This window comes from Triticum urartu, chromosome 7A, assembly GCF_056163025.1.
Source record: "Triticum urartu cultivar PI428250 chromosome 7A, HENAU_Tu73, whole genome shotgun sequence".
Lineage (NCBI taxonomy): Eukaryota > Viridiplantae > Streptophyta > Magnoliopsida > Poales > Poaceae > Triticum > Triticum urartu.
Genome location: NC_141879.1, coordinates 32,569,489 through 32,587,012, shown reverse-complemented (window position 1 = coordinate 32,587,012; position 17,524 = coordinate 32,569,489). Strand labels below are relative to the sequence as shown.

Below are 17,524 nucleotides of genomic sequence, written 5' to 3'. Positions count from 1 at the left end.
AGCAGTGGGCTGAGATTGAGAGTCGTATTGCTGATGGTAACAATCTAGTCTATCAAACTTTCATAGAAAATACTAATGCTCAGAAGAATATATCTCAATCGGCTAGTGGTAATAATGGTGTAGCTTCTAGTGTGTAAAACCCTAATCTGGCTTTACCTATTACATCGACGCCTCCCGTGCCGATGACTTATTATCCTACCCAAACAAATCAGATTGTGGCTACACCCATTAATCCTATTATGAGCATGACAGGTTCGGTGGCAACGCCGAACCAAACTCTACCTACAGCTACAACCACTCGACCACTACCAAATTATGGGTCGACATACATGCCACAATTCCTACCTACAGCTAGTAACCATACTCTTCCTATGTCACTGCCACAAGCATCATCGTCCACTACGGATGATGGTCTAGCTAATCTTAGAGAGGAGATGGCTAAGATGCTTAGAGAGAATTTTGGAGTTGAGTTACCTCGGAATCAGATTTACCAAAAGCCGTACCCCGAGTACTTTGATGCCATCCAGTGCCCTCCGGGATATAAGATTCCAGATTTTGTTAAGTTCAATGGAGAGGGCACAAAAACCACATGGGAGCATGTTAGTCAATACTTAGCACAACTAGGTGAAGCAGGCTCACTAAATGAGTTGAAAGTGCGTTTGTTTCCTTTATCTTTAACTGATACTGCATTTTCATGGTTTTCTTCTTTACCACATGGTTCCATTCGGGTTTGGTCGCAGCTAGAGCATAAATTTCATGATCACTTTTATAGCGGCGACAATGAACTCAAGTTATCACATCTAACATCGGTTAAACAGAAGCATGATGAATCGGTCTCCGATTACGTCAAGAGATTCAGAGAAACAAAAAACCGGTGTTTTAGTTTGGTGATAACCGAGAGAGACTTGGCAGACCTAGTGCTGAGTGGTTTGAGAACTCCCATTAGAGAAAAGCTAGAAGGTTATGAGTTCTTAAATATCAACCAAGTCTTACAAATGGCTTTGGCTCAGGAAAGCCAAAGCAAATATCTCAAAGAAGTACATAGATACAAAGCCGATCGTCCAAAGATGAATATGGTGGAATATGATAGTGATCACTCGGACGATGAGGGTGATGTTTTTGCTACTGAATTTGTTTGGCCATCTAAGGCCAAACCCTTTACTTGCAATGATCTGAAACCGATTCATAAGAATCGTGATGAAGAGATGAAGTTTACTTTTAACATTGCTAAGTGTGATAGAATATTTGATGCTTTGCTGCAGGCTAAGATTATTAGAATATCTCATACTTTACCGCCGTTTGAAGAGCTAAAACGGCGTGCTTATTGCAAGTATCATAATTCTTTTTCTCATGCTACTAACGATTGCAATGTTTTTTGACGACAGATACAATCGGCCATTAATGACGGACGATTGAACTTTTCTGAGATGCAAGTTGATAAACAACCTTTTCCAATGAATACCATGGATTTGGAGGGGAAGAAGCTACTCATTCGGCCTGAGGTAGCCGAATCTGCTAATAAAGCTAATATCATTATTGGTGAGCCCAGGAAAGACAAGGAAGGTAGCACGGTCTTGGGGAGACATGTTGTGCTTGATAAGCAGCCCGATGGCAAGGAAGTAATCAAAATCACCATCAAGAATCCTACACTCGGGGGGCAACCGCAAGTGCAAGAAAATACTTGAGTTAAATTTGTCAAACCCAAGAGTCCAGAAGTTGGCAAGTGGAAGAGGAATGAAGCTAAAGTGCAACGCAAGCGGATCAAGCCAACTTTTGATATGTTGCTATCCAAATATGCTAATCAGTCGGCTGGTCCCAGCTCTAACCGGCCATCATACTTGAAGCGACCAAGGTCACCATCAGATAATATGTTCAGTCAGTATATGAAACTGAGTGGACCAAAGGCGTTGTTTCCAGAAGAGCAAAGGCAAACTGTTTGGGACCGACTTGAATACTCATATAATGGTCGACTGAACATCGGTAACTATCGGTTGGCTGGTCAAAACATGCGACCGGATGGAAATTATCCGAGTGTAAGAATGCACCCAGGAGGAAGCTATCTGAGTGAAAAAATGTGGCCGAGTACATTCCATCCGACTGAATTCCATCCGAGTGGATTCCATCAGAGTAAAAAGGTGCGCCCGAGTGGAAATTTCATGCATCTGGAAAGTCGAAAAGAATGGCGTGTTAAATCACCAAGTGTTGCAGCAGTTGAGTCGGGAAAAGGCAAGGAGAAAATGGATGCCGACTCACTTATCTTGGGCACCGAAACATTCGCCATACAGCAGCTGATTGTGCATAGCAATCCGACTGAGCCGATACTTTCTATCGCGCCAAAGCACTCGGCTAATGACCATGAAGCAAGCACCAGCCGAGTAAAAACGAGAGATCCTAAATACACTCAGCCAAAGTGGTGTCCTCCAGGGCTAACAAAGACACAAAAGAGGAAACTACAGAGGTTAAGGAGTCAAGAGATGGCAGAACAAGAGGCCGAGAAGCAAAGGGATAAGTTGTTCGATGACACTCGGCCTATGGTACCTACAAAACAAGTGTGGAGGCCCAAACAAATACAAGATGTTGTGGCTTCTACACCTATCACAGCAGCACCTACACTACCAAAAGCGGACGATGCAATCATTGCATCGTCTACGTTTCCTATTGCTTCCTCTTCACCCGGACAAATTTTTGAATCGGTGGATGCACTTGAGGAGGAGGCTGATATGTTGGACTATGAGTCTATGCCGGTTCATGAAGGTATGGATATCAATATGGTGTATTACTTACCTGTTGAGTTTCGTGTTGTAGATGAAGAAGGGGAGGTGGCTCAGCTGGATTTTGGCCCTAAAAACGCAATATTCGAGAAGCCAAAAGAACCAGTAACGCATCTTAAACCATTATATCTCAGAGGTCATATCAATGGGTCGCCGCTCACTCGGATGCTTGATGATGGTGGTGCTGTGGTAAATCTTATGCCCTATTCGGTCTTCAAGAAATTGGGTTTGCCTGACGAAGAATTGATCAAGACCAATATGGTGCTCAACGGATTTGAAGGCAAAGAGAAAACTGAAGCCAAAGGTGTGATGTATGTGGAGCTTACAGTCGGAAGCAAAACTTTGGCTACTGCATTCTTTGTCGCTGAGGTGCAAGGTAACTACAACGTCATACTAGGCCGCGATTGGGTTCATGCAAACCAGTGCGTGCCATCCACTATGCACCAGTTTTTGATTCAGTGGGTTGATGATGAAGTGGAAGTTATTCATGCGGATAACTCGGCATGTGTTGTTTTGGCCGATGCATCGGTGGATTGGCAACATCCCAATGCTACTTGCTTGACGGGACGTGACTTATCAGAATTTGATTTTCTCAGCGCGACCAAGAATGGTTTTGTGCCCGTCTCTTTAAAGCCGAGTGAATGCAATCGGCTCCAAGGTATGATATGTTTAAATGGATCCTAATTCCGAGTGGTTACAAAAACGCCTTGTAAAGTATCGGTCCAATGAGAACGATATGTATGAGTCTATAGAGGAGTTGGATGACATGGATAAACTTGGACAAGGTTTTACATCAGCCGATCCGTTAGAAGAGGTAGATATTGGAGATGGTTCAGTCACTCGACCGACATTTATAAACAAAAATATGAAAGCCGATTGTAAGGCTAAGTTAATCGAGCTATTGAAAGAATATGTTTGTTGCTTTGCATGGGAATATCATGAGATGCCAGGGTTAAGTCGAGAGCTAGTGGAACATCGGTTGCCTATAAAGGCCGGTTTTAGACCTTATAAACAGTCGGCCAGAAAATTTAATCCGAAAACATATGATCGGATCAAGGAAGAGATCGGTCGACTGCTTGAAGCTAATTTCATTCGACCTTGCAGGTATGCCGAGTGGATTTCTAACATTGTCCCAGTAGAGAAGAAAGGATCTGGCAAGTTGAGGGTGTGCATTGATTTCAGAGATTTGAATAGGGCTACACCCAAAGATGAGTATCCTATGCCAATAGCCGATATGCTTATTAATGATGCTTCTGGACATAAGGTTATTAGCTTTCTAGATGGTAATGCCGGATACAATCAAATTTTTATGGCCGAAGAGGACATGTACAAAACGGCTTTCCAATGTCCTGGTTTCCCTTGGTTTATTCGAGTGGACAGTGATGACATTTAGATTAAAAAATGCTGGCGCCACATATCAAAGGGCTATAAATTTGATTTTTCATGATTTACTCGGTGTCATACTTGAAGTTTATATTGTTGTCAAATCGGATACTTTTGAGTCTCACTTGGCCGATTTGCGTTTAGCTTTTGAAAGAATGAAAAAGTATGGACTGAAAATGAATCCTTTGAAGTGTGCTTTCGGCGTGTCAGCTGGCAAGTTTTTGGGTTTCATTATTCATGAAGATGGTATAGAGATTGATCCCAAAAAGGTAGAGGCTATACAGAAAGTGGAGGCTCCAACATGCAAGAGATATATGCAAAAGTTCCTTGGCAAGGTCAATTATTTGAGAAGGTTCATAGCTAATCTATCAGGGAAAGTTGATGCATTTACTCCTATCCTTCGGTTAAAGAATGATTCTAATTTTACTTGGGGGGCAAAACAGCAAGAAGCATTTGATATGATCAAGAATTATTTGTGCACTCCTCTGGTGATGAGAGCACCCAAGCATAGGGAACCCTTCAGACTTTACATTGCAGCAGAGGAAGGAGTTATTAGTGCTGTTCTAACTCAATAGACCAAAGAAAAAGAGCATGCCATTACTTATTTGAGCCGCCGCTTATTGGACGCAGAGACAAGGTATACATTTATTGAGAAATTATGCCTATGCTTATATTATGCTTGCACAAAACTGAGACATTATTTAGTGCCGAGTGTTTGTGTAGTAGCTTGTCAAACCGATGTCATTAAATACATGTTGCATAGGCCAATTCTTAGTGGTAGAATTGGCAAGTGGGCTTATGCTTTGATTGAATATGATTTGGCTTATGAATCTCTAAAATCCATGAAAGGCCAAATTGTTGCTAATTTCATTGTTGAACATCGGATTAATAACAAGCATGATGTTGATATGAACCTTGTTTCATTAGTACCATGGAGATTATACTTTGATGGTTCAGTTTGTAGCAATGGCCAAGGTGTTGGTCTTGTTTATATATCTTCTCATGGTGCTGTTTTTGAAGCCTCATGCCGCTTAGAATATTTTTGCACAAACAATCAAGCCGAATATGAAGCATTGTTATTCGGCCTAGAGATGTTACTTGCTATAGGTGTTACACATATTGAGGCTTATGGTGATTCGTTACTAGTGGTGCAGCAAATATCCAAAGTCTTCAGTGTTTGGACGAATCACTTAATGTTTATCTTGATAAATGTCTAGATATAATCTCTACTTTGGATTGTTTTAGCATTGCACATATATCTAGACATGACAACTGGAGAGCAAATGAGTTGGCACAGCAAACATCTGGATATCATATTGATCATGGCATGTTTCATATTTCTCAAAGTCCGATGTCTTGTCTTACCAGTATAGAAGAGGCCGAACTAGAACCCACTGATTCGGTCATTAACAAAAAATCTAGTGCAGGTGACAATCCCGACTGGAGGAAGCCCATTGTTGATTACTTGTGCAATCCGAGTGAAAGGGTGGACAGGGCTGTTCGGCGTATGGCTTTCAAGTATACAATGAGAGATGATGGTCTTTATCGCCGAACAGTCGATGATGTTCTTCTAAAGTGTTTGGATGAGGACCAAGCAAGAGTTGCTATGGGAGAGGTACATGAAGGCATTTGTGGCACTCACCAGTCGGCTCCCAAGATGAAATGGTTATTGCGACGTGCTGGGTTTTATTGGCCGACTATGATTAATGATTGCTTCGGATATTATAAAGGGTGCGAAGCTTGTCAAAAATTTGATGATATTCAATTGGCTCCTGCTGCTATGTTGCATCCTGTTATCAAGCCGTGGCCTTTCAGAGGATGGGGTTTAGACTTTATTGGGCAAATTCATCCATCTTCCTCAAAGGTTTAGACTATTTTTCGGCGTGCAAGCTTTGTCGAAAAACAGGGGGGCATGTGTTGACACCTGATTTTGGCAAGATACAGATTGCAATGAAGATGGTCTCGAGTGAACGGGTTTTCAGCATGAAAAGATTCACGTCTCCGAGTGGAACCACTTTGATGTTTCGGTTATATTCATTCGACTTTATCTTATGGACCGAAACTATACTCCGAGTGGCATAATTCAATGTTCCGAGTGGTTTTTGGCCAATCACGTCTTCAAGATGACCTCGGATGAATAATCACTCTTAAGGAATTGTCTTCGTCTCGTCGAGGCAATCGATTTTGATATATAAATCATTTCAATCCGAGTTCATATGCAAAAGTTAGAGGCAATACACTGCAGACCGAACCTCAACGGAAATATGGCGCGAGGTGCCAGACACTTGTCTGATAGGTTGCGTGAGTAATTCGGTCATCAAGACGGCCTTGAATCGAAAAACCTTCAACACGGAAAAGTTTCGTCTCGTCGAGCCGATCGATTTTCATATATAATTCGTCTCAATCCGAGGTCGTATGAGGCCTAGAAAGACAAATCAAGATCGGGCTATGTTTTCAGTCCGAAATCCGAGTGAAAAGTTTACGGTCGAGTGAAAGTTTACGGTCGAGTGAAAGTTTGCTGACCGGATGAACTTATTATTATCCAAGTGAAAATATAGTCATCCGAGTGGAAATATGATCATCCGAGTGAAATTGTCGTCCAGGTGAAAATATTCCGAGTGAAAAGATTACCATCGGGACGAAAACTTGCCGATTGAATAAGATAGTGCCTTCCGAGTGGAAATATAGTCATCCGAGTGAAAGATTGTCTTCCGAGTGAAAAAGTCCAGTCGGACGATCCGAGTGAAAGTATCTAATATCCGAGTGGATGAGCTCAAGTCCGAGTGAAATTGAACATGTGCTCGAAAGTTTATCGAAATGACCTTGGATGAAGAAGTGTTCAATACAGAAGTTGTGCGTATCATCAAGACGGTAAACTTTGATTTTGGAGTCATCATCATCAGAGATAATATATAGCTTACGAATTCACTACGAGACTCGGATAATCCAGTCTACTGCAAGACCGAGTCCGACTGGAAGATAAAGATGACCTCGAAAAGTATTCAAGATGGCCTTATTTGAAAAAGTGATCAACATGAGAGTTGTTCGTATCGTCGAGGCCCACAAGTTTGATATTTGGGCCGTCTCGATCGGAGATCATATGCAAGCCCGGCGGCCCGCGCAAGAAGGAAGACAGAGTTTGGGCCAGATTCAGACTGAATCCGAGTTGGAATAGAATTAGGACTCTAGGACGTGAATTGATGTAATTTTTCTTGTAAGGAAAGCCTAGATGAATCCTTTGCTTGTACGGGAAGTCCAGCCGCCTCTTATATATGTTGGGGGTGATGGCCGATTGAACAACACACAATCGAACAAATCAATATACTACTTTTTCATCTACGTTTTATCTCTCCACCATTTTTCTCTCTCGTTCTTCGCTGTTCTTCGTGTTTGAGAGCTGCGAATCCCGAGGCTCTAGGGGCAAGCGAATCGACCTAGGGCAGCCCATAGCCGCCGCACTCCCTAATGGGGTCCCTCCCAGGGGTGTGGGGTTTTCGGGTCTGCAAAAGCGTCCGTCGACTGTCTTGCGTATCGCGCTGTCGGTCGGGTGTCCTTCGACGTGAGCTGCGGTGCATCACCCCCGGCGTCGAGGGTACACGTGACGTGTTCGTGTGTCAACAAGTCGGTACTAAAGCCTCCCCCTTTAGTCCCGGTTCTAACTGGAACCGGGACTAAAGGCCCTCCACATGGCCGCTGCACGGAGGTCCACCTTTAGTCCCGGTTGTACTAAAGGAAATTTTATGATTTTTTTTGATTTTTTTTTTGAATTTCAAATTTCTGAATTATTTTAACCTCTAATCTCTAATCACCCCTCATCACTGCTCAATTTAACCTTTAATCTCTAATCACCCCTCATCATTCCAAATCATCTAACTTTCCAAACGGTCACCCATCCTCTCACTATTCCAGCCTGAGCACGCTTAACTTCCGGGTTCTATTCTCCCTCGTTTTCAAGTCTGCACTTGTTGTTTTCCTGACAATAGTAAGATGTCAATCCTATTAACCCTCAGGAATTTAGCTTGAGCATGAAGTCACACATTTCACTGTTTGAGTTTGAAACTATTGTTCTAAAAATCAATAATTAGTAACACTAATATTTCTTGAATAAGTAGTTTGACCATAGTTGACCAAAATTCAAAAAAACTGAAATAATTATTTAGTAACACTAATATTCTTGAATAATTATTTAGTAACACTAATACTTCTTGAATAAGTAGTTTGACCATAGTTTGACCAGATTTAACAAAAATTCAAAAAAAACCCTGAAATTTGAGCATAACTTTTTTTCCTTTTAGAATTTGAGGATTCTAAAAATTTGCAAACAGGCCGTAGGCCGTCTTCATCGGATGCGGATTTTCATTCCGAATATTTTGATATATTATACGTTTTTTTCCGGCATCGTATGCAAAAGTTATAGCCGTTTTACATTTTCCCTATATTTTTTGCAAAACATGTCCAAATTTAAGTTTTTAAACATGCAGATTTTATTTTTTGAAGTTTTTATCATTTTCTTTTGATTTTCTCAAAACAAAAAAGACGATCCGGGGGGGGGGGGGGTAGAGTTTGAAAATGGAACCTTTAGTCCCGGTTTGAGACACAAACCGGGACTAAAGGGCATCGCACCCTTTAGTCTCGGTTCGTGTCTTAAACCGGGACTAAAGGGCTCAGGTGAATCGAGACTAATGCCTTAGCCGCACAAATTGGGACCAATGCTCACATTAGTCCCGATTCGTGACTGAACCGAGACTAATGTGAATATTGCTCCGTGACTAAAGCCCTGTTTTCTACTAGTGACATTACAAAGAACAAGAAAACTCTGTGATTTGGCACAATATCCAGAGTCCAGACTTGCTTACACGTTACCCGTGAGGAGACAGATACACTGCTGAGGTGATAGATCTCATTTTACAACTCATCCCGGACAATCTCTGCCGGCACGGGGTTACCGTGGGGAAACTTGGTAACATCGATCCCTCTGTTCATGCAGGGTAGGACGCCGTTGCGGGAGGGCCAGTTTCCAGGGATGACCTCCTCCGGGCCGTTAATGATGTAGTCGCCGTTTTCCCCAAGGGTGAAGTGAAAGAGAATATACCTATTGTCTTTGAATAGGTAGGCCTGCTTGGGAGCATGTGATGCAAAGGTAGCTCTGATGTCTCTTTCAAACTCGGAGTTGCGAAAGCAATGTAACCATACACCCACTAGTCTAGAAGCACAGGGATAAACGCCTGAACCGAGCACCGCATGGATACAACATGCTGCACGTACGCTAGTTGGATGATTTGAAGTTTGGACCCATTGTGCTGCTGTGATACATGTCTTGAACTACGGCGACTGACCAAAGCGCATCGGCGAGGCTGAAAATTGCGAGGGTTTTGGACACAAGGAATGTCAAGGGGCAGATAATGCGATCGATTTGTTTATAATGGAAAAGTAGTAAAATTGAGTATTTCTTTACAACATAAACCCTATCTGGTTGGTGTCCAGGGGGAGAGCATGACAACATTTTTCCTGGCAATTTAGTCGTATCGAGGGTGATAGCTTCTTCGGAAAAACATGACATTTTCTAGGAGAATGACAGTTTTGAGCCTTCTTTCCAGAAAATGTCATGTTGTTCTGAAAAACTATCACCCCAGACCAACTAAAATTGCCATCAAAGCATTGACAAATGCCACCCTCTCCCAGTGAACGTTAGCTAGATAGGAGGGCCCTTTAACGGAAATCCGAGGCGTTATAACTCGGATGTTTTACCCTTTATGGAATAGATATATGGAACACTAAATTGCGGGAGACTACTCTAGATTACGCAGTTTAAAGCAAAATCGGGAAATAAATGTCTGAAACGGAAGCAGAAAACCCGCCACCAGACTTTTATTACAATAAGTTGTGGATACCAGCAAACAGGAAACATAACGCTCTCACACACATTAATAGAAGCAAAAAAATACCCTGATTTTGCACAATGTCCAAAGTTACTTAAACAAGTAGGGGAAAAGAAAAGACATACATCCATGTATAGATCTTATTACAGACTCATCCGGGACGTGCTCGGCCGGCACAAGGTGACCATGGGGAGATGCATCCGGCACAGGATTACCATGGGGAGATGCGTCAGGCAAAGGGTTACCATGGGGAAACCCGATAACATCGAGCCCTATGTTTCTGCAGGGCAGGACGCCATCGAGCGAGGGCCAGTTTCCACGGACGATGTCCTTCGGGCCGTCAATAATGTAGTCCTTGTTCTCTCCAGGGGTAAAGTGGAGGAGGATAGCTGTTACCTTTGAACAGGTAAGCCTCCTTGCATACATGCGAGGCAAAGGCAGCACCGATATCTCCTTCAAACTCAGAGTCACGCAGACACTGAAACCCAACTGCTATGGGAGTTATAGCTATGAGTTCTTTCCTATAGTAGTTGATAAGAGCATAATTTGAGCCTTTGAATAGATATGCTTCACCGGTCACGATGGATTCAAACGCGGCATCTATCCCCTTCTCGAAGACGGTCCCTCTGAAGAAAGGGAACATCTGTCTGATGGCTGTGATCCCCTCTACAATGTAACCACCAGTGGTCTTTGGTGCGAAGTTTATCCGTGCGCAGAGGTTCCCAGAAAAGATGATTGCTTCAGCCTTCAGCACTGCTATGAGAACCGAAAGAAGCGTCTATCCCGTACTCGGCAAAAGCAGTCCCCGCAAGAAAGGGGAAGCTAACGCCTATGTAGTGTGGGCCATTGAGTATCCTGTCATTAGTTGAACCAGGCGCGTAGTTCACGAGAACATACTTTTCCTTGATGAAGATATAGACTTCATTCCAATATGTAGATCGAAATGCAGAGTCGATATAGTTGGCGATGTGAGCCACACCCTCTGCATAATACTCGATTGGAACATCATTTGTGGTTCCTAGTGATCGCCTATATGGCCAGATACTCTCTATCTCTTCAGGCACATATTGAATTCTTAGAGGCCTTGTCTGGTTGTTATGATCAATGTACTCCATAATCGGATGTATGATAGGAATATCCCTTGGTGGATGTGACTGAGGATTGAAGTTTCTGTTTATGTATAGAACATCTTCCAATCGTTCTCCACATCCTCCATTCCTACAGTACAACAGGGCACACACGTAAATATTTTTTATTATTAGAAGAAACTGCATCAAATTGAATGTCAATGAAATAGAATCAAGTTATACGAGAACTTCTTTTTTAGATAAGGAGTATGAGCCGGAAAGCCTGTGCAGATCGAATATACTGAGGAGCAATGCCGACAAGGAAGGCTACCTCATCTTCATACAGCGATATGCACGGGCTTGTCTCACCTTCACGAAATGTTTGAGCAAGCCAGATACCGCCAGGGGCATATATCTCATAGCGATATATACGGGCTTGTCTCACGTTGGGAAACCAGGACCTGCTCAGGGTAGTGCTAAAAAAGATGTAATTGTCCGGTCTTCGGGTGATAGTAGGCATTACCCCATGGTGCAGGTAAAGTTCCAAGTTGCAGTATATGCTGTTCGGAGTGTTCATTTCGAACCTCCCTTTAAATCCTTTACGGAAGACCGATTCGTATGAGGTTAGATCAAACCGGTACACAGGGTTCGAGATATCCATACATCCATCGCTACTTCTGTACTCAATGTCACGCAAAATCGTGTTGTTCGAGTCCGAGGGCCTGAAATGAGTAGCAAAAGCACACACCAAGAATTCAACAATGAGAATGCAGTCTTTTATGGATGATTGATCGAGCACCTGATATTGGTCTCATGGACAGAATCCACCATTCACTGGGCGTAATCTTCACCATCCTCAGTCATATTTTGACGCAGGCACGCAGCACCACCTCTAGATGGCGCGTCTGGTGGTATCGACATCGGTTATTCTGAGCTCCTGCTCGATCTGATCCCCTGCAATAATACGCTGCAAAAAGTAGAGAAATGATATGAGGCGCCGGATGAAGGTGCGTCTCCAGTCTCCACACCGATAGAGGCGGAGCGTTGAACGAGCCGAATCCAAGACGGGCCAAGAGAAAGATCTGGGGAGACTAGCATCAGGAGGAGCATAGCATCAGAATAAACTGAGGGAAACAGAGTGTTTGCCTAGGATATACTCAAAAGCGGAGTGTTTACAGACCTGGGTGTGTCTCGGCCATGCTCAGGCTCAGGCTCAGGCTCAAGCTCAACCAGGCGGCGCGGCCGCCGACGGGACCAGGGGACGCCTCCGCCTCTGCCGCCGGGATCCACTTCCCTTCGCCGACGTGCGCGCTGGGGAGTCCTTCTCGGAGGTTTGGAAGCCAGCCCTGCTGCTATTTTATCGTGGAGCGATGAGCTGATGATGAAGGTGGGCGCGAACTCAAACCGCGCGCCAACCACCGCCACATGCATCGGCTGGAGTAGTACTGCTCCGTACTGTTTAGCACTAGAATAACAGTGGCCGATTGAGCAAGTGGAATTATCGTGGTCTTTTCCGGGGGGTCGGAATTATCGCCGCAGCGCTAGAGGCGGTCTTATCTGGAATTAGATACTATACAAGAAGACGGAAGGCGCGGCGAATGAGCCTGTTGTTGGCTAAATTGCAGCTTAATTTTTTAGTTGCTCGTGTTTATTTCCTATTGTTCAGTTTTACTAAGTAGCGTGAGAAAATTACGAACTATTAAAAAGAGTACAAGTTGTTGGGTCGACTACATAATCTCTGGCATACATACAAAAATGGACACAAGGGTGCAATGAAGCGAACATTGGACTAAAAGTTTATACACTTCATAAAGTAAAAATAACCAGATTTTCTAGCTTGATGTTTGTCAGCGCATATTATCTTCATGTGATTGTTCCCTTTCACTTATCCACTTCGCTCATGATGTTGAACGCCGAAAAATATCGTAGATGCCAATAAACTGTGTTATCTATCATTCATTCCCCTTTCATAAGGCACCTTCAACAACACAATGAACATGTGAATTTCATTAGACTTAATTAGTATACTATAGACACATTTGATTTATTTCACTAAAGCTGACATGTATTTCTCATATTATTTTTGACTCAAAAAAAAAGGGAAATACTCCCTCCGTCCCGAAATAATTGTCTCAATTTTGTACTAACTCTAGTACAAAGTTATACTAAGGTTAAGACACTTATTTTTTACCCCGCAAAATAAAAAGACACTTATTTTAGGACGAAGCAAGTACTTGGCAAGCTTTACTTGAGGTTAGTGAATTGTTTTTGCATTAATTTTCTGTACATTCAAAGCCTTCCGCTCCCCTCATATTTTTAGCATTCACTTGATATGGCGATCAGATAACACGGTAACAATTACTAGAATATTATCTGGTCCCTCAGACCATGCATAGTAAAGCTACCAAGCATCAATGATGAACTCTTTATACTCTTTATAAAGAAGAGGACACAATGTTCAAATCATGAACCTTCCTTTCAATTGAATTCTGCATTCACAAGATGAGATCATGAGCCTTCCATGCATTTGAACTATAACATATGGCCAAGTATACAGTACTTTTACTACATTATGTATAGCCTCAAGCAGTCAAAACTTCTCTGATTACATATTATAAAGGTATGCTTTGTTGTATGCGGGAATGAAATGGAGCTCGGATACTCATCCCAATTCTTAATGAAATGGAGCTCACATATTCATCCCAATCTTTATTAAACCAGATCCTCTGAAATAAGAATTCCATGAACTGGGAAAAATTGATGCGCCAGAAGAGCCTCTAGTTTTGACTCAAATTTATGCTTAGCTGGTTAACAATGGAGAAGATGTAAGTATTGCCCTTCATCAACCTCGCATGGCTCATAATAGTCGTGCCATGTTTCTTTCTTTCCATGTTGGAGCATGCGTTTTGTTGTTCCTTCCGCCTGATAAATTGTGTGATTGAAACTGGGGTGCCGAGTCAAGATGTATATACTAATTAATCAAACCCCCGTGAACCGTTGCGTCAGCATACGGCTTTCCTCCTGGTCATGGTTTTGTCGGAATTCTTGCGAAGAATTCCCTTGACGGTTACCCACGACCCTTCGAAGGCCCCTTGTGATTTTTTTTGGTGAAACATAACCAAGGAAACTCACTTTCTCTTATCGACATGCATCGTCGCCGTACCACTCTTGAACAAATGCTCCTACTCACATAGTGGCGTCATTGTTCTGTCAAATTATTATCCCGGGCTTCCAGGGGATTTAACTTCTTGTAAATATCGAACAACCTCGACCATCCAAGACCGAAACCCGAGGTACGACAACAGTTACAATGCAGCCGAATGACATTTCATTCCTGAAATCGCACCAAGGCAAACACTCTAGGAATGAATCTAGGGTATCGATCACTCAGATGGGCTGTTGGCGCCGGATCCTCAGGTTGCGGTGGAAGCGTGAGGTTCGAACGATTTTTCTCCCCGAACACTCCAGGGAGGAACTTTACAATGGTTAGTTATGTCCTTATCACCCAAGCCGGGAAGTGTGTTTCGGCGGTGGATGCAACGAGGAATCACTCGGTGTTCTACCTCGCCTCACCCTGCGCTTGGTGCCTTCGGCATAAAAGAAAAGTGTAGAGCTTAGATGTGATGCCTCGACATCATAAATCTACTAAGTGAAACGGGTTACGATCCGTGAACACTCTCCGAAATATAAAAGGTGGTGTTTCATGTTAAATTACGAGCAGAAAGAGTATCCGGCTGAACTTGGATCGTTCACAGCGCGCAGGATAAACCGGGCGCATGTTCGACTTCCTAAGTCATGGATCAGGTGGTATTTTGGAAAACCAGAAGTACAAACACCACACTAATTCTTAAACTTATAGTTTAACTAGACGGTCACACTTCATATCCGGGAGTGAGTGTCCTCGACACATACTTGCACAAGGGAGTGGCTTAACGGCTACATAACTTTTTAACAATGGTACTTAGCTTATTCGTCAGACGAGGGATCTGCCCGATCCTGCAGGTGGACACCCGTGATTGCTGGTCAAGCGATGGCCAAGTCAAGGTCGACACTGACTATGTGAACCATCTCCGGCAAGGTCAACCTTGATGATGGAGTTCTTTAGTTCCTCCGGCCTCCTTTTAAAGCTCTGCCACAGTATGCACCCGGTGAGCTGGCAGTGCTACGCGCACCCGGGCGATGCGGACGTTCAGGTAAAATCTCATGATGATGGAGGCGAATGGGCAAGCCGCGAACCCTGTCCTGCATCTGGCGACTCCCAAAGTGGTTCGCATGGTTTCCGCTTGAGGTAGCAGAGCCAAATGTAAGTGGGGTGAACCACCATAAAATCTTCTTCCAGACGAAGGCCCTCCGTGACGGTTGTTGGGGGCACCATGGGTGGTGCCCCATCTTACCACCCCGCGGCCTGAATCGCCCACCCTTGGTCTGTCCGGGTGTGTGGTTCTCCCAGAGTGGCGGCAGGGTGCCCTTCTGCCGCTGGGCGTGGCGATGCCTCAACCGGTGCGTCAGGCGGTTGGCAGCAGGCTTCGGGAGCCGGAATCTGGCCATCCTTCACTACAAGAAATATGTCAACTTGTAACCTTGACTATTGGTCACTGAAAGGTCACAAAAATTTCTATTTACGACCTTTTTGTGACAAAAAACAGAAGGTCAAAAGCTGGCGATCGTAAACTGACTATAGCGACCTTCTCTGAAGAAGGTCGTAGACGTTTACGACCAAAATAAGCCTATTGTGGCGTTTTGGTCACTAGCAACCTCCCCAGGCCACGTAGGCATCCAGCGTGGCAATCTGACGTGGCACAAGATTCAGCCCGGTCCAATTCGGCGTTTTACATGGGCCAAGCCCATTAATTCAGCCTTTTAGGATTTTTTTTCCTTGTTAATTCTGGTCTGCTTCATGGGCCAAGCCCAACGTTTTAGCCTTTTTTATTGTTGGCCCGTGGCCTTTTATTATTTATTGCTTTTCTATTTTCAGCCATTATATATTCAAGCTAGTCCCACTAGTCAAATGGGTCCCACTTGTCATGATCATCTCTCAAATTGGTCCCACATATCAGAAATGTACAAATTTGACAGATTACTTTCATATGTGGACCCATTGGTCAAGTTTCCATTTCACAAGTTTTCAGATCACACATACATAATCAAAAAGAACACATAAATTTCATCAAATATATCACTAAATAAATTTATTACAATCTTTACAACACAGATATTCTACAATATGCTACTCTTTACTGAGTTGGACTTCACGCCTCCACACTTGGCTTCACACTACACGGCTTCACACTTCACACTTGAGCTTCTGTAAAAGAGGAACCACCACAATTTTAAGTCTACAATACAACAATTAATACTAATCAAGGATAAAAACAAAAATAAGTAATAGACTCAAATGTGTAGGCAGCATGGAACTAGTGATACGACAACATGCAGAAAACACTACAATGTAAATACTGTTGTAAGTTCATATCAGCGCAACATCAGCACTACACAAAGCAACACATAACAATTGGTTCCAAGCAAGCTGACAGACTCACAGTTTTATCAACCCTCTAGGAAATTCCATAAACACACAAAGCTGAGTTATCCATACAGCCATCTTGCAATAAACCGTCGGACTAACACCACACAGAATAAACAAAAAGAAGAAACTCAAATATCCATGGAGAAATAGACACCAACTCTGCATTATCACAATAGCAGTTCAGATCTCACTCAAACAGAAGGGCTTCACACAAACCCAGCACGAGCATACAGAAACTTTTAGAAATGGGCGTGGAGACGAAGAGAGCACTTACTTGGCCTGGTATTTCCCCTTAGGGAGGATGGTGTGGTCCGCAGGGTGGGGGGTAGAGGCCTGATCCGCCATGCCTCGTTGGTCTCAACCTATGGAAGAAAACAGTGCAATCATAACTCAAGCCAAACTAGCAAGGGTACGAGCGAATGGATCAAGCAGCAAGTAGAACACATGAAAATAAGAAAGACAAACATAACTCAAGCCAAACCAGTAAGGGTACGAGCGAATGGATCAAGCAGCAAGCAGAACACATGAAAATAAGAAAGACAATCATATATATTATAAATAAGCAAAGGAAAACAATACATGATGTCTCGGAATTTTAAAGCTGAATATAAGCATAATACCAATGAATAGTAAAACCACATAGCTTTTACAGCTTCAAATGCTACACAATTATAAATAAGCAAAGGAAAACAATACATGATGTCTCAGAATTTTAAAGCTGATAAGCATAATACTGATGACTAGTAAAACCACATAGCTTTTACAGCTTCAAATGCTACACGATCTCCTTAACCCCAAACCACATAGCTTTTATCGAATCACACCCAAAATACAGTAGTTACAGCTACAGCCAAACTAGAGCAGTTACAGAATCATCACATATGTAGTTGGCAGGAG

General features: G+C 43.1%; 1 long non-coding RNA gene across 1 annotated transcript; it reads right to left on the bottom strand.

Moving 5' to 3' along the window:
- Positions 1 to 10,015: 10,015 nt before the first annotated feature.
- Positions 10,016 to 12,538, bottom strand: LOC125531800 (uncharacterized). Its single transcript, XR_015610751.1, has 3 exons — positions 12,281 to 12,538; positions 11,432 to 12,191; positions 10,016 to 11,251 (listed from the first exon to the last, which is right to left on the bottom strand). It is a non-coding gene; the product is annotated as an uncharacterized LOC125531800 (long non-coding RNA).
- Positions 12,539 to 17,524: the final 4,986 nt, after the last annotated feature.